Source organism: Oncorhynchus mykiss, chromosome 17 (genome assembly GCF_013265735.2).
Source record: "Oncorhynchus mykiss isolate Arlee chromosome 17, USDA_OmykA_1.1, whole genome shotgun sequence".
Lineage (NCBI taxonomy): Eukaryota > Metazoa > Chordata > Actinopteri > Salmoniformes > Salmonidae > Oncorhynchus > Oncorhynchus mykiss.
The window spans coordinates 44009442-44032055 of NC_048581.1; the positions used below are offsets into that span (position 1 = coordinate 44009442).

At 42.4% G+C, this 22614-nt stretch overlaps 1 protein-coding gene across 1 annotated transcript in view; it reads left to right on the top strand.

Annotated features, from left to right (window-relative positions):
* plxnb1b (plexin b1b) overlaps window positions 1-22614 on the top strand; it is a 134580-nt gene that overhangs the window by 69525 nt on the left and 42441 nt on the right. The window contains 1 exon segment of the mRNA XM_021568531.2: window positions 535-617. The gene's annotated coding sequence lies outside the window, so the exon portion shown is untranslated.

A 22614-nucleotide genomic window follows, 5' to 3' on the forward strand; every position in this document is an offset into this window, starting at 1 on the left:
CCCATAATTCCGGTTATGAATTAGGAAGGAGTTCCTAATGTTTTGTATACTCAGTGTATTACGCTATGGAGCGCGTTCTGATTGGCCAGTGAGGGATCAAGCCTCGACACACCTAAAACCGTGTTTATTCAAAACCCAGCCCTTTTGCGCCACTGCTAGCTACTGCGCCCATAATTCCGGTTATGAAAATAGCTAAAATATTTGACACCTCTGAACCTATAGCGCTTAGATTTTACCATTGCTTTAGGTTTGTTAAAACAGAGCCCCTAGTGTTATTTCTGTCTATTTCAATATCACACTGACTATCGGTGTAGGTCGTCATTGTAAATAAGAATTTGTTCTTAACGAACTTGCCTAGTGAAATAAAGGTTACATTTTAAACAATAAAAATAAATAATCTCATACTGAATTTGAGATTAAGTATTTTGGAAGTGACCAGTTCCTTTGCTATCTTTATCGGCCATCTTGTTTCAGCGGCCTGCCTTAATAGAGACAAACTTGAGCTACATTAAACACTTTTCTTTTTCTCTACAGGGCTGCATCTCAATAGTTTTTAAAGTGGCTTCATCTCCTCGCCTCCTTTCTTTCATCTGCACTGATGTGAACGAGCTGAACAGGTGAACACTATATCCCGGTAGGCATCCTTTATTGTATATCGCTGTACAATCCTGTGTTATCTGATTGGATTAAATTGGAGAAGAAAGATGACCCCCCACACACACAATATTACCTTTGCACTTTGTTTGTGTTTATTTATATGTTATGGTCGGATACCTTTTTCAAAACATTATCATCTCAGTCCATGAGAGGTGAAGAAGTCGAGGATAGGAAGCCATTGTAGATTGTCGATCTAGATGTATCCCTTGTCTTTTCCCTGGGTTGTATTGATTAGGCACCAAACGGAAGAAAACGGACTGAAGCACGGAGGGACTACCTCAATTTGTCCAATAAGAAACGCTAATTTCGTTGTGTGTTGTGCTACAGTGTGCCCTAATGAATACGACCCAGTCCTCGTCTCTCAACAGCCTATGGTAGGAAGTAATCACTGTTTCTGCTGCTACAGTGGCACTGGCCCCCTACTATTTTACGGCATTGTTTTCACCCCTGGGAGTTTATGCACTGCTGCTCGCTGTGCACAGTAAGCACCCGACACCCTGTGATTTATGTTTACGTTATGGAAAAGTGACATTTGGGCACAACAACACAAAGGGGCTCTTTGTTGACGGGTGTTTTCTACACACGCATCATTCAGTGTGGGGGGCAAAGACAGCTGTCACTCTCTCTTGCTCTATCAAAATCATACACAGTTTAACAGATGTTATAGCAGGGGCAGCTAAATGCTTATTACATGGCCAAATGACGAATTGCAGAAAGTTTGTCACTTTAATCATGTTACATACTGTTTTACCCACTTTATATGTTTATATTGTGTTCTAGTCATTTATATAACTACTGTTGAACACACATTTTCTATTCATATACTGTCTGTACACACCATTCACATACATATACAGTGCCTTCAGAAAGTAGTCACACCCCTTGACTTTTTTCAAATGTGGTACAGCCTGAATTTAAAATGGATTGAATTGAGATTTTGTGGGGCCTCCTGACTGGTGCAGCGGTCTAAGGCACTGAGGCATCATTACAGGCCCGGGTTTAATCCTGGGCTGTGTCGCAGCTGGCCTTGACTGGGAGACCCATGAAGCGGCGCACAATTGGCCCAGCAAAGTCCGGATTGGGGGAGGGTTTGGCCGGCCGAGATGTCCTTGTCCCATTGCGACTCCTGTGGCGGGCTGGGTGCATGCACGCTGACACGGTCGCCAGTTGTACATTGTTTCCTCCGACACACTGGCTTCCAGGTTAAGCAAGCAGTGTGTCAAGAAGCAGTGCGGCTTGGCAGGGTTGTGTTTTGGAGGACGCATGGCTCGCAACCTTCACCTCTCCCGAGTCCGTAATTGGAGTTATAGCGATGGGACAAGACTGTAACTACCAATTGGAAATCACAAAATTCGGGAGAAAAAGGGGTAAAAAGTAAATGACACTGGCCTACACACAATACCCCATAATATCAAAGTGGAATTATTGTTTTTTAGTTTTTACTACAAATTAATCAAAAATGAAAAGCTGAAATGTCTTGAGTCAAGTATTCTCTTAAATAAGTTCAGGAGTAAAAATGTGCTCATCAAATCACATTTTATTGGATGCGTACACATAATTTGCAGAGGTTATCGCAGGTGCAGCAAAATGCTTATGTTTCTAGCTCCAACAGTGCAGTAATACCTAACAGTACAAAACAATACACATGAATACCAACAAAAAAAATAAAGGAATTAAGAAATATCAGAACGAGCAATGTCAGAGTCTGGAATATAAATACATATGTATAATGCCTTCAGAAAGTATTCACACACCTTGACATTTTCCACATTTTGTTGTTACAAAGTGGGATTAAAATACTCGGTAATGTCAAAGTGTAAGAAAAATTCTAACATGTTTAAAACATTTATGAAAAATAAAACAAATATTTCTTGATTTAGATGAGTATTCAACACCCTGAGTCAATAAATGTTAGAATTTGACAGCGATTACAGCTGTGAGTCTTTCTGGGTAAGTGTGGAAGGTAGGAGTCAGGCGCAGAGAGCAGAGGGTTCAATAACAGACAATTTATTCTCTCCGGCACAAAAAACGGTCACGCCAAACACAGGGCGCAGAAACACTGACCCGCCCAAGCACACAGGGCAAAATGATCCAGAGAGAAAATACATCCAACCGACAGTGAACACAAAATAATCACGCACAAACCCCAGCGGGCCAAACAGGCTTACATAGACCAGAAATCAAGAAACACAAAAGAAACCGGTGCAACTAATAAGACTAAACCAACAGACAAGGGAAAAGGGATCGGTGGCGGCTAGTAGGCCGGTGACGATGACCGCCGAGCGCCGCCCGAACAGGCAGGGGAGCCACCCTCGGCGGGAGTTGTAACAATACGTTTCTAAGAGATTTCTACACCTGGATTGTGCAACATTTGCCCATTTTTTTATTATTTTCAAAATTCTTCAACCTCTGTGAAATTGGTAGTTGATCACTGCTAGGCAACCATATTCAGGTCTTGCCATAGATTTTCATGCAGATTTAAGTCAGCTGTAACTCGGCTACTCAGGAACATTCACTGTCTTCATGGTAAGCAACTCCAGTGTAGATTTTCCCTTCTGTTTTATTGTCCTGCTTAAAGGTGAATTCAGTGTCTGGTGGAAAGCAGACTGAACAACGTTTTCCCTCTAGGATTTTGCCTGTCCTTAGCTTCATTCCGTTTCTCTTTTATCCTGGAAAAACTCCCCAGTTCCAAGCATACCCATAACATGATGCAGCCACCACTATGCTTGACAGTATGGAGAGTGATACTCAGTAATGTGTTGTATTGGATTTGGAAATTATTAAAAACGCATCCATGCCTGATGAAGACCTAAGGGTTGAAACAAAATCACATATGAGTATGAGCAGCAATGTGCAGCATTTTTATTTGCCATGAATTCACCTACAACTCCAGCACCAGCAGAAAGTACCTGGATGTGCGTATGTTCTTCAGCTTTTGTATTCGATTTACCCCAAACGTAACCTAACACTTTGTATTCAGGACTAAACATTAATTGCTTTGCCACCATTTTTGCAGTATTACTTTAGTGCCTTGTTGCAAATAGGATGTAATATTTATTTTCTGTACAGGCTTCCTTCTTTTCACTCTGTCAATTAGGTTAGTATTGTGGAGTAACTCCAAAGTTCTTGATCCATCATCAGTTTTCTCCTGAAATCGCTGAGTGGTTTCTTTCCTCTCTGAGTTAGGAAGGACGCCTGTATCTTTGTAGTGACTGGGTGTATTGATACACCATCCAAAGTGTAAGTAATAACTTCCCCATGCTCAAAGGGATATGCAATGTATGCTTTAAAATGTTTACCCATCTACCAATCGGTGCCCTTCTTTGAGAGGCATTGGAAAACTTCCCTGGTCTTTGGTTGAATCTGTGTTTGAAATTCACTGCTCCACTAAGGGACCTTACAATTATCTGTATGTGTGGGGTGCAGAGACAAGGTAGCCATTAAAACATCCTGTTAAACACTATTGTTGTACACTGTATGTGTGCTGGGTTAGTTGGTGTGTGCGTCCATCTGTGGGTGTTAAAATTGACATTTCTGTAATTTCATTTTCAAGAAATCTAGCAAAAATGTCTAAAAACATGTTTTCACTTCGTCATTATGGGGTGTTGTGAGATAAGAAATTGAATCAATTTTGAATTCAGGCTGTAACACAACAAAATGTGGAATAAGTCAAGGGGTATAAGTACTTTCTGAATGCACTATATATTTATATTCCAGACTCAACATTGCTTGTTCTAATATTGCTCTTTCCGATATGTTTAAATTTCTTGTTCTTCAAAAAAAAGTGGATTGTGCGTATTGTTATTGTATTTATTTAACTAGGCAAGTCAACTTATTTTCAATGACGGCCTAGGAACAGTGGGATAGCTGCCTGTTCAGGGGCACAACAACAGATTTGTACCTTATCAGCTCTGGGATTTGAACTTGCAACCTTCCGTTTACTAGTCCAACACTCTAACCAGTAGGCTACCCTGCCTAGTGGTTTGATATTGGTGGATATTGCTGCACTGGATATTGCTGGTTGGATATTGGTGGATATTGCTGCACTGTTGTAGCTAGAAACGTAAGCATTAACGCTGCACCTGCGTAGACATCTGCAAAACTGTGTACGTGACCAATAAACTTTTGATTTGATTATGAAAATACTTCTATACAACACAACCCTGAAAAGAGGATTAGTCCATTGGTTTTTCCAAAGAGGGGTGGGTTGGTCCACTGTTGGTCGAAAATGAATGGACCAGTTGTTCAGTGTTTCTGTACTGCATCTCTGTCTGTGTTTGTGTGCATGTAATCCTTTAGCATAGCTCCTTTACAGTCCACCTTGTTCCAAGCAAATCCAAGCGTGTCTAAGTATATTTGAGTCACATGAAAATGGGTTGAAGGACCCTCCGTAAACTAATTCCCCTAAGCACGTTTTGTAGCCCAATGTTATGAAGTGGAATGCGCCAAGGTCACATTTGGTATTACCGGCGTGAAAAAATACAATTAATAAACTGAATAATCGCTAATGCTTATTGTAGCCGTTTGACAGGATTGGGTGGTATCCAGATTCCTGTGATATACAATTTTACCCCTATAGCACATACGGGTCACTTTTTATTACATTTTTATGGGGGGAAAAAGCCCCAATAATCTTCACTTTCCAGAATGCCAACAAAATACTAAAGAATCCCCATTAAGGATGGTAGGTAAATGCTGACGAGCGCAGTCAAACGTTTACGACTGAGACAGACAACCCAGCTCATAAAGCGCTGCAAGTATTTCAAAACGTAGTTTGCAGCACACACAAAACGGCTGTTTTTGGAAACTAGTAGCGGTAAACTTGCGATCCGTTTATATCTAATACCTAGTGCACATGTTGACTGCAGGTATTTATTTTAAAAGTATAAAATATTCACATTTCTTAAACTGTGTTTACGGTATTGGAAAATCATACAGAGGGTATTTGCCCACCCCTACCTTTCAATGCTAAAGTGCTAAATATGGACACCACTTTGGCTTAAGCATGAAAGCGTAGCGGAGTAAATGTTAACCCAGCAGCTCTTTAGTTAGTGGTGTCCTGTAACATATTGTGGACTGTAATATCTCTGGCCTGTGCTTTCTTTGGCTCCGTCACTGTCAGTTTGTTATTCTGTCTGTTCCATGCTTCATTTCCTGGTCTTCTGAGTCATGAGAGGTGGAGAGCATCTGGGACTTGTGTGTGTTGGTGTGTTGATCCACAGTGTGACTTAGTGTGTGTGAAAGCTAAGTGTGCATGTGTGTGCCTGTAATTCATCACCTCGTACTGTATGTTCTTTGGTGTGGCATAACAGAGTGTGTAATGTTTGCCTTAAGGGCTGGATCATGCATATTCGTGGGTGTGTGTGTGTGTGTGTGCCCCCTAGTGGTCTTTGGTGTCTCTTACTGTAATGCTACAGTCTGGAAATACCTAACCTCACCTGTTAAACTGTCACTGACTTTGCAGACTGATTGTTATAGAGCAACTGTGGAGACTAAGAGGAACTAGTAAATCTCTTCAGAAGCTCTTCAAAACCTATTACATTTCAACAAAATTATAGACCTTAACCAAGCTGTGCTGGCTCGGCTCTTTGCTTTTCGCATTGTCCTCTCCAGCACGCTTCCAGTAGCTATAGTGGATGTATAACCAGGCCAGCCAGTGTGAATCGGGCACTATAGTATTTTGTTAACTGAGATATTAGAAATTGAATTAGTTGGCTCTCTCTCTTTATTAATCAGATCTATTTTCTCCGCCCCTCTCGGGAGTCACTCCTCTGGCCATTCCAGTCCTCCTCTGTACATCTGTCCTCCGTCTTGTTGTTGTCCCCTTTACCAGACGTTATAAATAACTGTTGTTTTTCCTGCTGTGTCAGAGGCAGAGCTGTTGCCTGCCCCATGCTGCTGCTGGAGAGAGGAGGAAAAATATTTGTGTTTCTTCCCAGGGCTGTCCCTCATTCACTCCATTTCCCAGTCCCCATCCCACACTCCGCAGCTGGCCTGGTGCTCTGGCGCTCTCTCTGTCTGTCTGGTGCTCTCACTCTTCCTCTCTCGCTCACTCACACACCCACTTAGAAATACTTGTACTCTCACCCAGATTTCTCTCACTCACTCTCCTGTTTTCAGTATGATGTTTGATATTTTTATATAGCCACTTTTACACCCCTTGTAGTGCTGGTCTGGGATGAGGTCTCCCCTCTTATTAAATATGATCGGAAAGGCTAAACTGATCTTGGATCAGCACTACTCTGAGATGTTTGATGAATAGGGGCAGGAGAGCAATGCATACCTCACTTCCTCCATAGTGTCACAATTGGTTAATAAGCCACCGAAGGAAGGTGTGTGTGTGTGTGTGTGTGTGTGTGTGTGTGTGTGTGTGTGTGTGTATGCTCCTTGGCTGCTATCTGAGGTACATTCTCATAGGGGTTGATTCACACATACTGTATGTATACAGAGTTAGGAGAGCTTTGTTCTGTCATTTGCTTACTGCATCAAACACACAGTACTTTGACATGATGAAGATCTCCGATCAATCCAGGTTAGTAGTCAGGGACCAAGATGAAACGCAACCCTCGGAAAAAAACCCAGCGCCAGCATTAATGCCAAGACTGGAGAGGAGGGTATGCGATCTGTGATGGGCTATGTGTGTGATGGGTTGGTTGGTGTGTGTGTTTGTGTGTGTGTGTATCCATGGGTGTTAAGTTACCTGGTTCGGTACAGTTTGTGCGATCTGTGTAATATATAGGCGCATCAATCTTGTGTGTGTGTTCAGTGCAGTGGGTTCAGTTGAATGGAGTAGGCCTACAGGAGGCCTTTCAAACGGTGTGTGTTTGCGTGGACAACAGGCGGTTTCACAAAGAGCTCTCTCTCATCACACCGCCCCACAAAGCCTTTCAACCATCATCAAAGAGTATCTCCCCGTGAATCTCAAAATAACTATCAGGCTTCGATTTCATTTATTCAAGGATTCATGAATAAATATGTTTAAATGCATAGGGAGATGGTGGAATGCTAAATAATGCTTGTTGTGTTTGTGTGAAAAGTTATCAGCGTGCGTCTCAAGTCAGGATTTGTCTTCAAATTCATATTTTCATTTCCATATTCAAGTAGATATTTCTGTTTTAAAAAGTCACACGTTCATAGTCGTTGGTTGGTTGCTATTTTACTATGTGTACCGTACATAAGCTCCATAGGACTAGTTAGCGTAATGGCAATCATTTTTTTCCCTTTCGTTGATGTAAAGAATACTATTCCAAGCCAAGCTGTGGTTGGTGTTGTCACTATATTCCTGAAAAATGCTTATTAGAATGTCCTGCATTTAGGGCCAAACTAATGTTAGCATGATGCATTAGCTGCTAACTGCTAACCGTTAGCCTCCACTTATAGCTGGTACTTGGTCTCTTCCGTGGTTGGTCATATTGCTACAGTGGCTGGTATGTTCTGTTGTGATGAAAAATGAAAATTTACTAACTTTTTCCAGCTTCTCCCCGCGTGTCAGTGACGGTAGCACATTCTTTCCTAGAATGTGCACATATTTCCCCCTTCCATAATCGGCATGTAAAAACCCAAGCTGTAATTTCACTCCGAAAGCATTTGCTCCATGAAAACACACAAACGTATGAATACACACAAACGTATGAATACACACACACTATTTTTGGGATTCTTTCACTCTGTTCATCCTGGAAGAATATAATAGTCCTACCCAGTAGACTTTGTCCTGGATCTGTGTGTCATAATGCCTCTGCATGTTGGGACCAGAAATCACACCTTACTGTAACTCACCACACTCTGAGACACATGCGTGATATGGTATTACTGTATAGGCCATAAACAGGGATTTATCAATGGGTTATCTGTTGAGGTGTCTTCTGACGAGTGATCTCTTGCACTGATGATTGTGTGCCCTCTGCAGAACAGGCCTATTGGTGAGATATTTACTGTACAAAGGCTGAATCCCTAGTTTGCCTCCTACATGAATCTTATGTCAATGCCAATCTCTGTCAAGCTCAGGTGTGTGTGTGTGTGTGCGTGTGTGTGGTACACACCTTCCCTCCCTTACTCCTGTCAGGGAGTGGTAGGGTACTCATAGTAATCACCAGCAAACTGGTACAGTGTGCCCGTCCACAACCTACTTGCCAGAACAAAAGATGGCTGACATTTGAATGTATTGTTCCAGTAGTGGTATAACAACACACCTAGCCTCTCACACACAGACCTGGGTCGTGTTCATTAGACACCGAAAGGAAGAACTGAAACGGTAAGGGATTACTTGAACTTGTCCAATAACCCTTTAACCCTATTCTCAACTGGCTGGTAGAGCATCTTTTGACAATGGATATAGAAGTGGATATGAAAGAACATCTTCACACAAACTTTATCGGTCAACTCCCCCAGCCATCCTGCATTCATTAGCATAACGTGTATCCTTTTTAGTTGCTGCAAAAAAGTGTTGTGGCACTATAACTCAGTGGGCTTTAAAGAAAACTCCAAATCAGTGACCAAAGATATGGGATAAAAGGCAGGAATTAAGTTGGCGAGGTATTAAAATGTCACCATTCCTGTTAGTAGAGACCTTGAAGAGTAGGAATATGAAATAAGTAGTTAAAAAGCTAAAAAAGCATGTATTTACATTTTTTTTAATCGACTAGGTCTGCTTCAATCACCATTTTCTACCTATAAAAGTGAATGAAGCAGACCTACAGTAATATGTGTAATATTATTTTAGATGAGTTAAATTGCTAAGCAAATGTCCATTCTACTATGGCAGTGGTTCCCAAACGTTTTATAGTCCCGTACCCCTTCAAACATTCAACCTCCAGCTGCGTGCCCCCTCTAAGCACCAGGGTCAGTGCACTTTCACGTTGTTCTTTAACATCATTGTAAGCCTGCCACACACGATACAATACATTTATTAAACATATAAGAATGAGTGAGTTTTTGTCACAATCCGGCTCTTTTGGAAGTGAGAGTTTTTATAGGACCAGGGCACAAATAATATGATGATAATAATCAATAATGTTGCTCTTTATTTAACCATCTTACATTTCAAACCTTATTTGTTCATTGGAAATTGTGAATAACTCAGCACAGGTTAATGAGAAGGGTGTGCTTGAAAGGATGCACATAACTCTGCAATGTTGGGTTGTATTGGAGAGAGTCTCAGTCTTAAATAATTTCCCACAATCTGTGCCTGTATTTAGTTTTTATGCTAGTGAGGGCCGAGAATCCACTCTCACATAGGTACGTGGTTGCAAAGGGCATCAGTGTCTTAACAGCACGATTTGCTAAGGCAGGATACTCTAGGCGCAGCCCAATCCAGAAATCTGGCAGTGGCTTCTGATTTAAATTACATTTTCACAGAACCACTTGTTGCAATTTTGATGAGGCTCTCTTGTACAGATATCGGTAAATGGACTGGAGGCAGGGCATGAAAGGGATAACGAATCCAGTTGTTTGTGTAATCTGTTTCAGGAAAGTACCCGCGAAATTGTGCACCCAACTTACTCAGGTGCTTCACTATATCACATTTGACATTGTCCGTAAGCTTGTTCGTTTGCACATGAAAAATCATACAAAGACCTGTGTGCTGTCCTTGTTAATGCAGACGGAGAAGAGGTCCAACTTCTTAATCATAGCCTCAATTTTGTCCCGCACATTGAATATAGTTGCGGAAAGTCCCTGTAATCCTAGATTCAAATCATTCAGACGAGAAAAAACATCACCTAGATAGGCCATGCAAGCGGTCAGACAAGTGAAAATGATGGTCAGTAAAGAAAACGTTAAGTTCGTCTCTCAATTAAAAAAAAAAAAAAACGTGCCAATACTTTCCCCCTTGATAACCAGCACACTTCGGTATATTGTAAAAGCGTTACGTGGTCGCTGCCCATATCATTGCATAGTGCAGAAAATACACAGGGTATTTTCAGGGGCCTTTCTTTAACAAAGTTAACCATTTTCAAAAGGTCTTTCAAGATGTCAGGCATTCCTTTGGCAGCAAGAGCCTCTTGGATGCTGCAGTGAACCCAGGTGGCGTCAGAGCAGCTGCTTGCACGCATGTTACCACTCCACTATGTCCCCCTGTCATGGCTTTTGCACCATCAGTACAGATACCAACACATCTTGACCACCAAAGTCCATTTGATGTCACAAAGCTGTCCAGTACTTTAAAAATATCCTCTCCGGTTGTCCTGGTTTGCAGAAAAGGATGTCTTCCTTAATTGACCCCCCCCATAAACGTAACGGACATATACAAGGAGCTGTGTCAGGCCCGCCACGCCACGTCTGTTGACTCATCCAGCTGTAACCCACAGAATTCACTGGCTTGTATGCGAAGCAGTAATTGTTTCAAAACATCTCCTGCCATGTCACTGATGTGTCATGAAACAAATGTTGTTTGATAAAGTCATTGTCTGTATAGTTTTTTTTGCCCTCCTCCCGGCATTGTCTCAACCATATCCGCGGCAGGAGGAATAATGAAGTCCTCCACAATAGTACGGGGCTTGCCTGTGCTAGCCACTCGGTAGCACACCATATAAGACGCTTCTAGCCCCTTCTTATTAATGGTATCTGTTGCTTTTATACATGTCTTGTTACTCGAAAGTCGTCTTAATTCTTGCTCAAAAAACTCCCGTGGTTTATTTTTCAAATTGCCATGTTTGCGGGGCAAACTATCTGTTGTTCGGTGCTTTCCCAGGTAAGGAGGCAGTAGCTCTTCGCGCTGCATCAGATTCACAACTGTCAGTGTCCATGCTATGTAGAATGTAGAACAAATGTAGAATTACTGATGCTAGCATTGGATGTGCTCGCGGAAGCAGAACAACTTGGCGTCGTCAAGTGCACGTGTAGTACTGCTGGTAGTAGCAGTACTGCCAGTGGAGCTGGTATGCGTCTCTATGGACGCAGGCCTTACTTTTTTGAACCATTTATCAATTTTCGAGAAAATGGAATGAGCAGCAGCTACGTTTGGCTCCGTACCGTTAGTGGAATTCCCGCGAGAGAGTAATGGTTCATATAATTTGATGTTCATTATTTGACTAGGCTACTTGTATTTGACATTGTTGTTATTTAGCTGAACACTAGATGGTACATTTTATTTTTGACAGTGAAACGAGGCTACTCGGGTGTGGAAAAAAATCTCACCCAAATGCATAGCCCTGTTGGAAAATATAGTGCCACCTATTGGTAGTGCACACTGGCAGTTTTCATTTGGCAGTAGGGAAGTAGATGATGGTAGATTGAGTGTACTTGTACATGTTATGTATGTGGAAATATGACTGCCTGATGACTGGACCATTTGAATAGTCTGTTTCTCTGTGTCTCATTCTGTGGCTTTGACTGTCTTTACCTCTCGCTCTCTCTGTTAATACCCCTTGAGTCATCCCCCCCCAGGTCACCTTGTAGTGCATGATGAAAAAGCTCCATCCCAGTTTAATGATTGCTTTTGTTCCTTCCTCCACGCTCCGTCTGCCCTCCCCTATCTGACCAAAAGTGTTCCATTATCACTCTTTGGGGGCCTTTTGAACTATTGAGGCCTACGTCATTTGAACTGGTCAGACCTGTAAGCAGTTAAATGCAGTCTAGGAGCACAGGGTCTTAGTATCTAATGAAAGGGTTGAAGTATATGTGTGTCTGAAGTTGCACCCTATTCCCTAAATACTAGTGCACAGCTTTTGAACAGAACCCTATGAAGTCCCTGTTCAAAAATAGTGCACTATATAGGGCATAGGGTGCCATTTCAGACACAACCAGGGTCTTAGTGTCTAATGACAGGGTTGCACTCAGTGATTTATTTATGTATCTCTTTTTGAGGTCTTGGCCCTGCTGTCAATGTCCCCACCCTACTATTGTACTGTGGCAGGATGACTGTCCCCTCTGGACAGCTGCCACCAGCGGTGGCCACCTTAAATAATGGAATTATACACTCACACCAGGGTTTCAGTTAGGAAAATGTGGCACTGGGCATTTTTTATTTACCAGACATCTGCCCGGACCCATAGGCATTGGGTGTGTAACACGATTAGGGCGTTTTCCCACGGTGCTCAGGATGACAGAAATCACATTTAGATTATGGTAATTAACCATAACAGATCATGCAAGTCGATGTGTGTCCTTCTTTCCAAATTATATTGTGCACTTTGAAGATTGTTTGAATAACAGTTTGAATAACAGTCAACCTAATACTTTTCCTCAGCCAGCAAGACAAGTAATGAACAGCAAAACCACTAGTCCGTCAATCTACTATACCCCATAGTAGAAAAGTTGACCTATTATATTGGTCAGCTTGTCGAGAAGGAAATAGCCTATTCCAAACAGACTCTGGGACAGTTGTGGGAGGATGGATCCACAAATTCATACAACCAGTAAGCCTAGGCTCCTGGACAATTGGCAGTTGCCAACTTTATCGGCTTTTCAAAATGTTCATAGGCCAAAAGGCAACTATTTCTGGCTAGCGAAACCCTGACTCACACACACGTTGTACACTCCATCCCGTGCGTGTACACACACGCGTTTTCACATGGCGTGATCCTTCTCAAACAATACTCTAGCCCCACCCCACACACACACACACACAGTTATGCACTCACACACAATCACATGGACTTTTCCTGACAATCCTACAGTATAACTGGAACTGTTATAGACTCATCTCCACCATAACAGTTATAGACTCATCTCCACCATAACAGTTATAGACTCATCTCCACCATACCAGGTATAGACTCACCTCCACCATAACAGGTATAGACTCACCTCCACCATAACAGGTATAGACTCACCTCCACCATAACAGGTATAGACTCACCTCCACCATAACAGGTATAGACTCACCTCCACCATAACAGGTATAGACTCACCTCCACCATAACAGGTATAGACTCATCTCCACCATAACAGGTATAGATAGACTCATCTCCACCATCTCTCCACATGCATGTTTGCTTGATGAACATGAACTAATCACACATCTTAGGACTGTGACAGCAGCTAATATGGTGCAGATAAATTCAGAGAGACAGGAACTTAGTGGCCTTTCTAAACTCTTGTGTTTTAACTTCTACTGTTATAAAACCCCTAGACTCTGGCAATTTCTATGGCGACAGCTGGCTGGTCAGCTAAAGCCCTGGAATGCACCAACTCATACACAAACAATGTCAGAACTTGGGGTAGAAGAGTTGTGTGTGTGTGTGTGTGTGTGTGTGTGTGTGTCTATGTGTGTTTACACGAAAGAGAGAAATCTCAGCTAAATCATAGATGAGTCATCCGACACGCTTGTTAAGGTGTGAAAACAGTAGATCCTTTTGAATACATTGCAATGACATCCACCTGTCTCTATTTGAGTGTAGTTAAACTCACATGAGTTTTAGGCCTACACTTCATAGCTTCCTGGCAGCTGTTGTCGTCTATATGCTATGCAAGTGACTCGTCGGTATTCCAGGAAGTAGCCTTTTTAAAAAAATGGTATTTAATGGGAGAAAATGTAGTGCATCTTGTGGAAGTAAATGAATCAAAACATTTCATTTGATATATACCGCATCTTAAATGACCGTGTTTTCACAAATTTGATGATATAATCGTCAAGCCCATTCAAACGATTATGTCATATGGAAGTAAAGAGGAAGAAGTGGTTACTTTCACAGGGTATACATTAGTTCCTCTGTCCCCACAATAACTCAGTTTTTAACATTCTTATTTCTAGATCTCAAATTTACAGAGTAACGTTTGTTTAGTTGCTTTAGAAGTACGTTTTCAGAGAAAGGACCATCCGAGCTCCTTAGTTTTAACATTGACTCTTGTGAGCGCAACACAGACAGAGTTTGATCAAAGTTCTCACATGTCATGCCAATATCTGTACCCCTGAAAGAAGGCGGATCCCCTCAACCAAGCCGCTGTCTTCCGGATATCCATCCCTCTGACAACTCATCAGCCTCCCTCACACAGGAGTCACTCCTCCTCAGGGGCCATAAAGTTTAATAGCCATGGGAACTTCCGCCCCCTCTCCCAGTGACAAGTTTCTCTTCCCCCAGAGCAGTGGAACATGACCAAAAGAGTGTGAGAACAAACTTCTCCCTAAAAGGGGCTAATTTTTTTAAAATACGGTCATTTTTTACGTCTTGTACCAGTAGAGAATAACTTTCCGGAAGAACACACACGCAGTAATCTCCCTATCAGAAAGTTAATCAACTGAGCTGCCGAGGAGGAATGTGTTCTCTTCAGTTCAGCAGCCATTGTTCTCTATAAATAACTAGCCAGGTAAGCGGTCAGGCCAACTGGCAGGCTGGGGAACAGTTATTCATGGGGCACTACTTGACTACTTGTATCGCGACCCAACTCCGTCTGGAAAGGCTGGGGCAGAAGCCATGAAACTATTTGTACCAAATAAAATAAAATACACACAGGGACTGACAATCTGTAGACTATCAATAACACTTGAAAGGCTATCTCTGTAATTGTAATGTTATGACTTGCTCAGAGTGAAAGGGCACAAATAGTGTCTTTATAAAGAGGGACTGATGGTGAGTAGCAATTCAATATCATAAATTAAACAAACAGTGAAACTCTACTCAGCCCTTTCAAGAGAGTTTTGGAAGAAGAGTCAAGTCTGATGCAGAAAATAAATCATGTACCACTGCTTGTAACATAATCTGTGGCCAACTTTTTAAAGATTTTGGCAGGCGTTGATTGTAACATATTACAAACTGTAACATGACTCAGTTCAGAGTCTTAGAAGAAAATGTTTGAAGCACACTGATAAAGGCTACTTGAACTAACTGGACACAGCAGTCTAATTTATTTTTATTTAACTAGGCAAGTTGGTCAAAAACAAATTCTTATTTAAAATGACAGCCTGCCCTGGCCTAACCCAGACAACGCTGGGCCAATTGTGCACCGCCCTATGGGACTCCCATTCATGGCCGGATGATATAGCCTAGTTAACTTATACAGTACTTCTCTCACAAGCACCATCATACAAGTTATGCAAGTTTAACACCTGGGCAATTACGTTAGGAATAAACATGGCCTTTCAAAGATTCAACTCATGCGTAATAATGAAAACATTTATAATCCTCATATAAACTCAGCAAAAAAACAAACGTCCTCACTGTCAACTACGTTTATTTTCAGCAAACTTAACGTGTGTGTAAATTTGAATGAACATAACAAGACTTCACAACTGAGACATAAACTGAACAAGTTCCACAGACATGTGACTAACAGAAATTGAATAATGTGTCCCTGAACAAAGGGGGGGTCAAAATCAAAAGTAACAGTCAATATCTGGTGTGGCCACCAGCTGCATTAAGTACTGCAGTGCATCTCCTCCTCATGGACTGCACTAGATTTGCCAGTTCTTGCGGTGAGATGTTACCCCACTCTTCCACCAAGGCACCTGAAAGTTCCCAGACATTTCTGGGAAGTAACGACCCTAGCCATCACCCTCCGATCCAACAGGTCCCAGACGTGCTCAATGGGATTGAGATCCGGGCTCTTCTCTGGCCATGGCAGAACACTGACATTCCTGTCTTGCAGGAAATCACGCACAGAATGAGCAGTATGTCTGGAGGCATTGTCATGCGTGAGGGGGTCATGTCAGGATGAGCCTGCAGGATGGGTACCACATAAGGGAGGAGGATGTCTTCCCTGTAACGCACAGCGTTGAGATTGCCTGCAATGACAAAAAGCTCAGTCCGATGATGCTGTGACACACCGCCCCAGACCATGACGGACCGTCCACCTCCAAATCGATCCCGCTCTAGAGTACAGGCCTTGGTTAAACGCTCATTCCTTCGATGATAAACGTGAATCCGACCAGCACCCCTTATGAGACAAAACCACGACCCATCAGTGAAGATACAGTTTTGCCAGTTCTGTCTGGTCTAGCGACGGTGGGTTTGTGCCCATAGGTGACGTTGTTGTCGGTGATGTCTGGTGAGGACTTGCCTTACAACAGGCCTGCAAGCCCTCAGGTAGCCTCTCTCAGCCTATTGCGGACAGTCTGAACACTAATGGAGGGATTGTGCGTTCCTGGTGTAACTCGGGCAGTTGTTGTTGCCATCCTGTACCTGTCCCGCAGGTGTGATATTTGGATGCACCAATCCTGTGCAGGTGTTGTTACACGTGGTCTTCCACTGAGAGGACGATCAGCTGTCCGTCCTGTCTCCCTGTAGCGCTGTCTTAGGCGTCTCACAGTACGGACATTCCAATTTATTGCCCTGGCCACATCTGCAGTCCTCATGCCTCCTTGCAGCATGCCTAAGGCACGTTCACTCAAATGAGTAGGGACCCTGGGCATCTTTCTTCTGGTGTTCTTCAGAGTCCGTAGAAAGGCCTCATTAGTGTCCTAAGTTTTCAGAACTCTGACCTTAATTGCCTACCGTCTGTAAGCTGTTAGTGTCCTAACGACCGTTCAACAGGTGCATGTTCATGAATTGTTTATGGTTCATTGAACAAGCATGGGAAATAGAGTTTAAACCCTTTACAATGAAGATCTGTGAAGTTAATTCATAAAAATCCAAATATCTTTGAAAGACAGGGTCCTGAAAATGGGATGTTTCTTTTTTCTTGCCGAGTTTAGATACTGCTGCCCAGTGACTAGTGTGTGCTGTCACAGATACAGTGCCTCCATAAAGTATTCACACCACTTGACTTTTTCCACATTTTGTTGTGTTACAGCCTGAATTTAAAATGTTTTAAATTAGACTTTTTTCCGTCACTGGCCTATACACAAAAAATACCCCATAATGTCAAAGTGGATTTATGTTTAAAAATGTGTTTTTACAAATTTACTAAAAATGAAAACCTGAAATGTCTTGAGTCTAAGTATTCAACCCTTTTGTTATGGCAAGCCTAAATAAGTTCAGGAGTAGAACATTTCTTAACAAGTCTCATAAGTTTCATGGTCTCACTCTGTGTGCCTTTATAGTGTTTAACATGATTTTTTTTAATGACTACCTCGTCTATGTACCCCACACATACAATTATCTGTAAGGTCCCTCAGTCGAGCTGTGAATTTCAAACACAGATTCAACCACAAAGACCACTGAGGTTTTCCAATACCTTGCAAAGAAGGGCAACTATTGGTAAATGGGTAAAAATAAAATCTCTATGAGCATGGTGAAGTTATTAATTACACTTTTGATGGTATATAAATACAACTAGTAACTACAAAGATACATGCGCCCTCCAAACTCCGTTGCTGGAGAGGAAGAAAACTGCTCAGGAATTTGACCTTGAGGCCATTGGTGACTTTAACCTTTCTGATCTCCCCATCCCGGATCCGGGATCGTGAATACAGACTCAAGCTCATTACCATAACGCAACGTTAACTATTCATGAAAATCGCAAATGAAATGAAATAAATATGCCATCTCTCAAGCTTAGCCTTTTGTAAACAACACTGTCATCATTTCAAAATATGCTTCTCAACCATAGGAAAACAATCATTTGTGTAAAAGTAGCTAGCTAGCGTAGCATTAGCATTAGCGTTAGCATCCAGCACGCAACATTTCAACAAAAACATAAAAGCCTTCAAATAAAATAATTTACCTTTGAAGAACTTCAGATGTTTTCAATGAGGAGACTCTCAGTTAGATAGCAGATGCTCAGTTTTTCCAAAAATATTTGTGTATTAGAAATAGCTCCGTTTTGTACATCACATTTGGCTACCAAAAAAAAAACGAAAATTCAGTCCTCAAAACGCGAACTTTTTTCCAAATTAACTCCATAATATCGACTGAAAACATGGCAAACGTTGTTTAGAATCAATCCTCAAGGTGTTTTTCACATATCTCTTCGATGATATATCGTTCGTGGAAGCATGGTTTCCCCTCTCAATCAAATGGAAAAATACTTGCACATGGCTTTGCGCACCAGTTTCGACGCAGGACACCAGGCGGACACTTGGAAAATGTAGTCTCTTATGGTCAATCTTCCAATGATATGCCTACAAATACGTCACAATGCTGCCGACATCTTGGGGAAATCGGCAGAAGGTCTAAGCTTATTCCTGTCGCATTCACAGCCATATAAGGAGACATTAGAAAACAGAGCTTCAGAAATTCTGCTCATTTCCTGTTTGACGTATCATCTTGGTTTCGCCTGTAGAATGAGTTCTGGGGCACTTACAGACAAAATCTTTGCAGATTCTGAAACTTCAGTGTTTTCTTTTAGTCGAGCATCTTTTCGTGACAAAATATCGCGCTTAAAACGGGAACGTTTTTTATCCAAAAATGAAATAGCGCCCCTAGAGATGCAACTGGTTAAAACAGTTCGAGTTTAATGGCTGTGATAGGAGAAAACTGAGGATGGATCAACAATATTGTAGTTACTCTACAATACTCACCTAATTGACAGAGTGAAAAGAAAGCCTGTACAGAATACAAATATTCCTAAACATGCGTCCTGTTTGCAACAAGGCACTAAAGTAATTCTGCAATAAATGTTGCAAAGCAATTCACTTTTTGCCCCTAATACAAAGTGTTATGTTTGGGGCAAATCTAATACACACATTACTGAGTACCACTCTCCATATTTTCAAGCATAGTGGTGGCTGCATCGTGTTATGGGTATGCTTGTAATAGTTAAGGACTGCCTAGTTTTTCAGAATAAAAAAATTAATTGAATGGGGCTAAGCACAGGCAAAATCCTAGAGGAAAACCTGGGTGTCTGCTTTTCACCAGCCACTGGGAGATGAATTCACCTTTCAACAGGACAATAACCTAAAACACAGGCAAAATCTACAGTGGAGTTGCTTACCAAGAAGAGAATGAATGTTCCGGAGTGGCTTTGTTACAGTTTTGACTTATATCTGCTTGAAAATCTATGGCAAGACCTGAAAATGGCTGTCTAGCAATAATCAACCACTAATTTTATAGAGCTTTAACTTCCAGATTTGTTTTGTGGACCAAGGGTGGGTCCAAGAAGATCCTCCGGACACTCCCCCAAATGATGCTCCACCATGCCCCTGTACTTTTAGTTTTTTACAAGCAACTTCTCCCTTCCCACTCAACATACTTTGGGATTCTTTGGGTGTGAGACACTACAGTAGATATTACAGTTGGTCAGATTCTGGACCTGCCGTATGCAGTATTTCACCAATGACTGTGTCAAAGAAACTCGTACAGTGACTTCATGAAGTATTTGTATTTATTATGGATTCCCATTAGCTGCTGCCCTAGACTTTCATCAACATGTTTATGTTATAAAGTGGGATTCATGTTGATTTTAAATGTCATTTTTTTTGTCAACAATCTACACAAAATACTCTCAAAGTAGAAGAACATTTTTAACTGCTTTTTGGACCCTCATTAGGCGTCTCCCGGGGTTAGGGGTTTGGGTTGACATGCCAGTCAATCACTTCCCTTTAGTCGCACCCATAACTGTTTGCTCTCTCTGAAATGGAAGCCATACATATCACCCTCTGATATATCCCAATGAAAACATACAGGGGCGTGATCAGACACATGTTTGGTGATAAGCTAAGACTGACTAATGATGTCGTAATTTCTCCACTCGCGTCACTTGATGGGTTTGCTTATTTAAAGCACAATAGCGTACATTTGTACTGACCCTCGTCGGCTAGCCTTTACGAGCTTCCCTGAATGGTTTAAGCAATTTGTATATCACAGGTTTCTCTGTGTGTGCTGTAACAGTTGCACTGTGAAAAGGGGTGGGGGAGGGTACATCGACACCAGTGTTTGTGTAATTGAACATGGGCTCTAAAGCATCCTTTGTAAACACTCTTGTTGATCTTAGGAAGTGACTGACCGCAGGAGGCCGTGTGCACTCTGCAGACCTGATTTTTGTCCCGCTTTTCTGTCGAGCAAAGGAAAGGGTGTGCGAGTGTGGGTATGGGATGGGGTGGGATTCCACTTCTCCTTCTCCATTCTTCCCTCTCTCCCCCGGTCTTTAAATGAGTGGGTGTTGAATTGGGAATATGGGCAAGCCCTGTAATTAATGGCTCTCTCTCTCTTTTTTATCCCCCCCATTTGTGGCTTATTATCATTAGTCACATTCCATCAGTTCTCAGGGAGCACTGAGGCTTGCGAGCACTTGTTTGTGGTGATTTCTCTGGGTCTGTCTCGCTCTTTTCCTCTCTTGCCCTTTCTCTCCCTCATTCTTCCCTTCAATTGTCCTATATCTTTTTTGTCCCTTTTCTCTCTCTCTCTCTCTCTCTCTCTCTCTCTCTGACCGACCGACCGACCGACCGACCGACCTACCTACCTACCTACCTACCTACCTACCTACCTACCTACCTACCTACCTACCTACCTACCTACCTACCTACCTACCTACCTACCTACCTACCTACCTACCTACCTACCTACCTACCTACCTACCTACCTACCTACCTACCTACCTACCTACCTACCTACCTACCTACCTACCTACCTACCTACCTACCTACCTACCTACCTACCTACCTACCTACCTACCTACCTACCTACCTACCTACCTACCTACCTACCTACCTACCTACCTACCTACCTACGCACGCACGCACGCACGCACGCACTCACGCTTGAATGAGATGGTGGTGGTGTGTGGGAGTCGACTTCAGTAAACAGATGATGGCCTACCAGGAATGCTCCGTAGTCGTCTGGTCCCTTGGCTAGGCCCAGACCAGTTGACCTCCTTGAGTTCTGTACCCACAGTATACCTGAAAACCCAGACCCCAAATCCCTGACAACCTAGTCTGTATCCATGGTGACCTCTCCATATCCAAGGGCAGTACAGCCAATGAGAACCTGTATAGGTCAATTGAAAACCCATATAGGCTAGTAAGGCTAAATCTCACAAACACACATAAGCATATACATTGGCCACAGATTTAGGCTCTACACAAACAGGCTTGGTCCGCAGCTTTACTTTGACGGTAGGCCTAGACACTGTATACTCTGTTCAGTCTGCACAGCTTGACCATAGGAATCCGGTGCATTAGCTTCTGTGTCCACTCCAATCAGTAAAGAGACAGAGGGGAAAAGGAATACTCCATTACTCTGAGGTGAAAGAAACATTACATACAGATAAACCAATTACAAGCACACATTTCCTCCCCGCTCTCCTTTCACAGTGATACCTAACCTGCCGGCTAAAGCCCCCCCCCCCCCCCCCCCCCCCCCCCAAAAAAAACAACGACTTCCCCTGGAGGCAAAATCGAATTTGGAGATCCGACTACAAGAATTGAATCACCGCTCCATTCGTCCTTTCTCGTATATCAAAAAAACTCTGAATGAAGTTTAGCCTGATTGGATTATTGCTTTGGGAAAAGGAAATCATTTCCAAGTCAAACAGGACGAAGTGAAGTGGAGTGAGAAGCCAGTGTGCCGTACGTTTTCTGGCAGCTTTATTTCCAAAAATAAGTTTGAGGGAAGGGAGTAAAGAAGGGAAAAAAAAGGATTAACAGACGTTGAACTGACCCAACTGTTGCTCTTGGACCGTGAACGCACAGGCCTGCAAGATTCTTGCCATCATTCAAAGTGACAACCACGTAACTGGGCTGTGCCAAATTCACCATGACCCGCGATGGTATTACATGTGACCCCCAGAATCCGGTGGTCATGGAGGAAATGGGAGAAACACTGTTTGTTGCTTTAGTCTTTCACAGAGTTAACATGTCATTCCTGACGGGGCTGCCCTAGGCTCCGGGGCTGTAGCGTTCTCAGGGTTAGCGATCCTTCTTGCGAGGCAGAGTTAGTATAGGGAAGAGGTTTCCAGAAGAGTCGTGACAGGCTCACAAACTTAGGGGAGTGGGGTGAGTTGATCCATTTATTTGTACATTCAGCATCACTCCATCAACGGAAATATGGTATTCTTTTTAACAAAGATATCTACATATATTTCAGGATATTGTGTATCACTGGAAAATCCGAATTCATCAAAACATTAGTTTTGAAAACATACAGTGCCTTGCGAAAGTATTCGGCCCCCTTGAACTTTGCGACCTTTTGCCACATTTCAGGC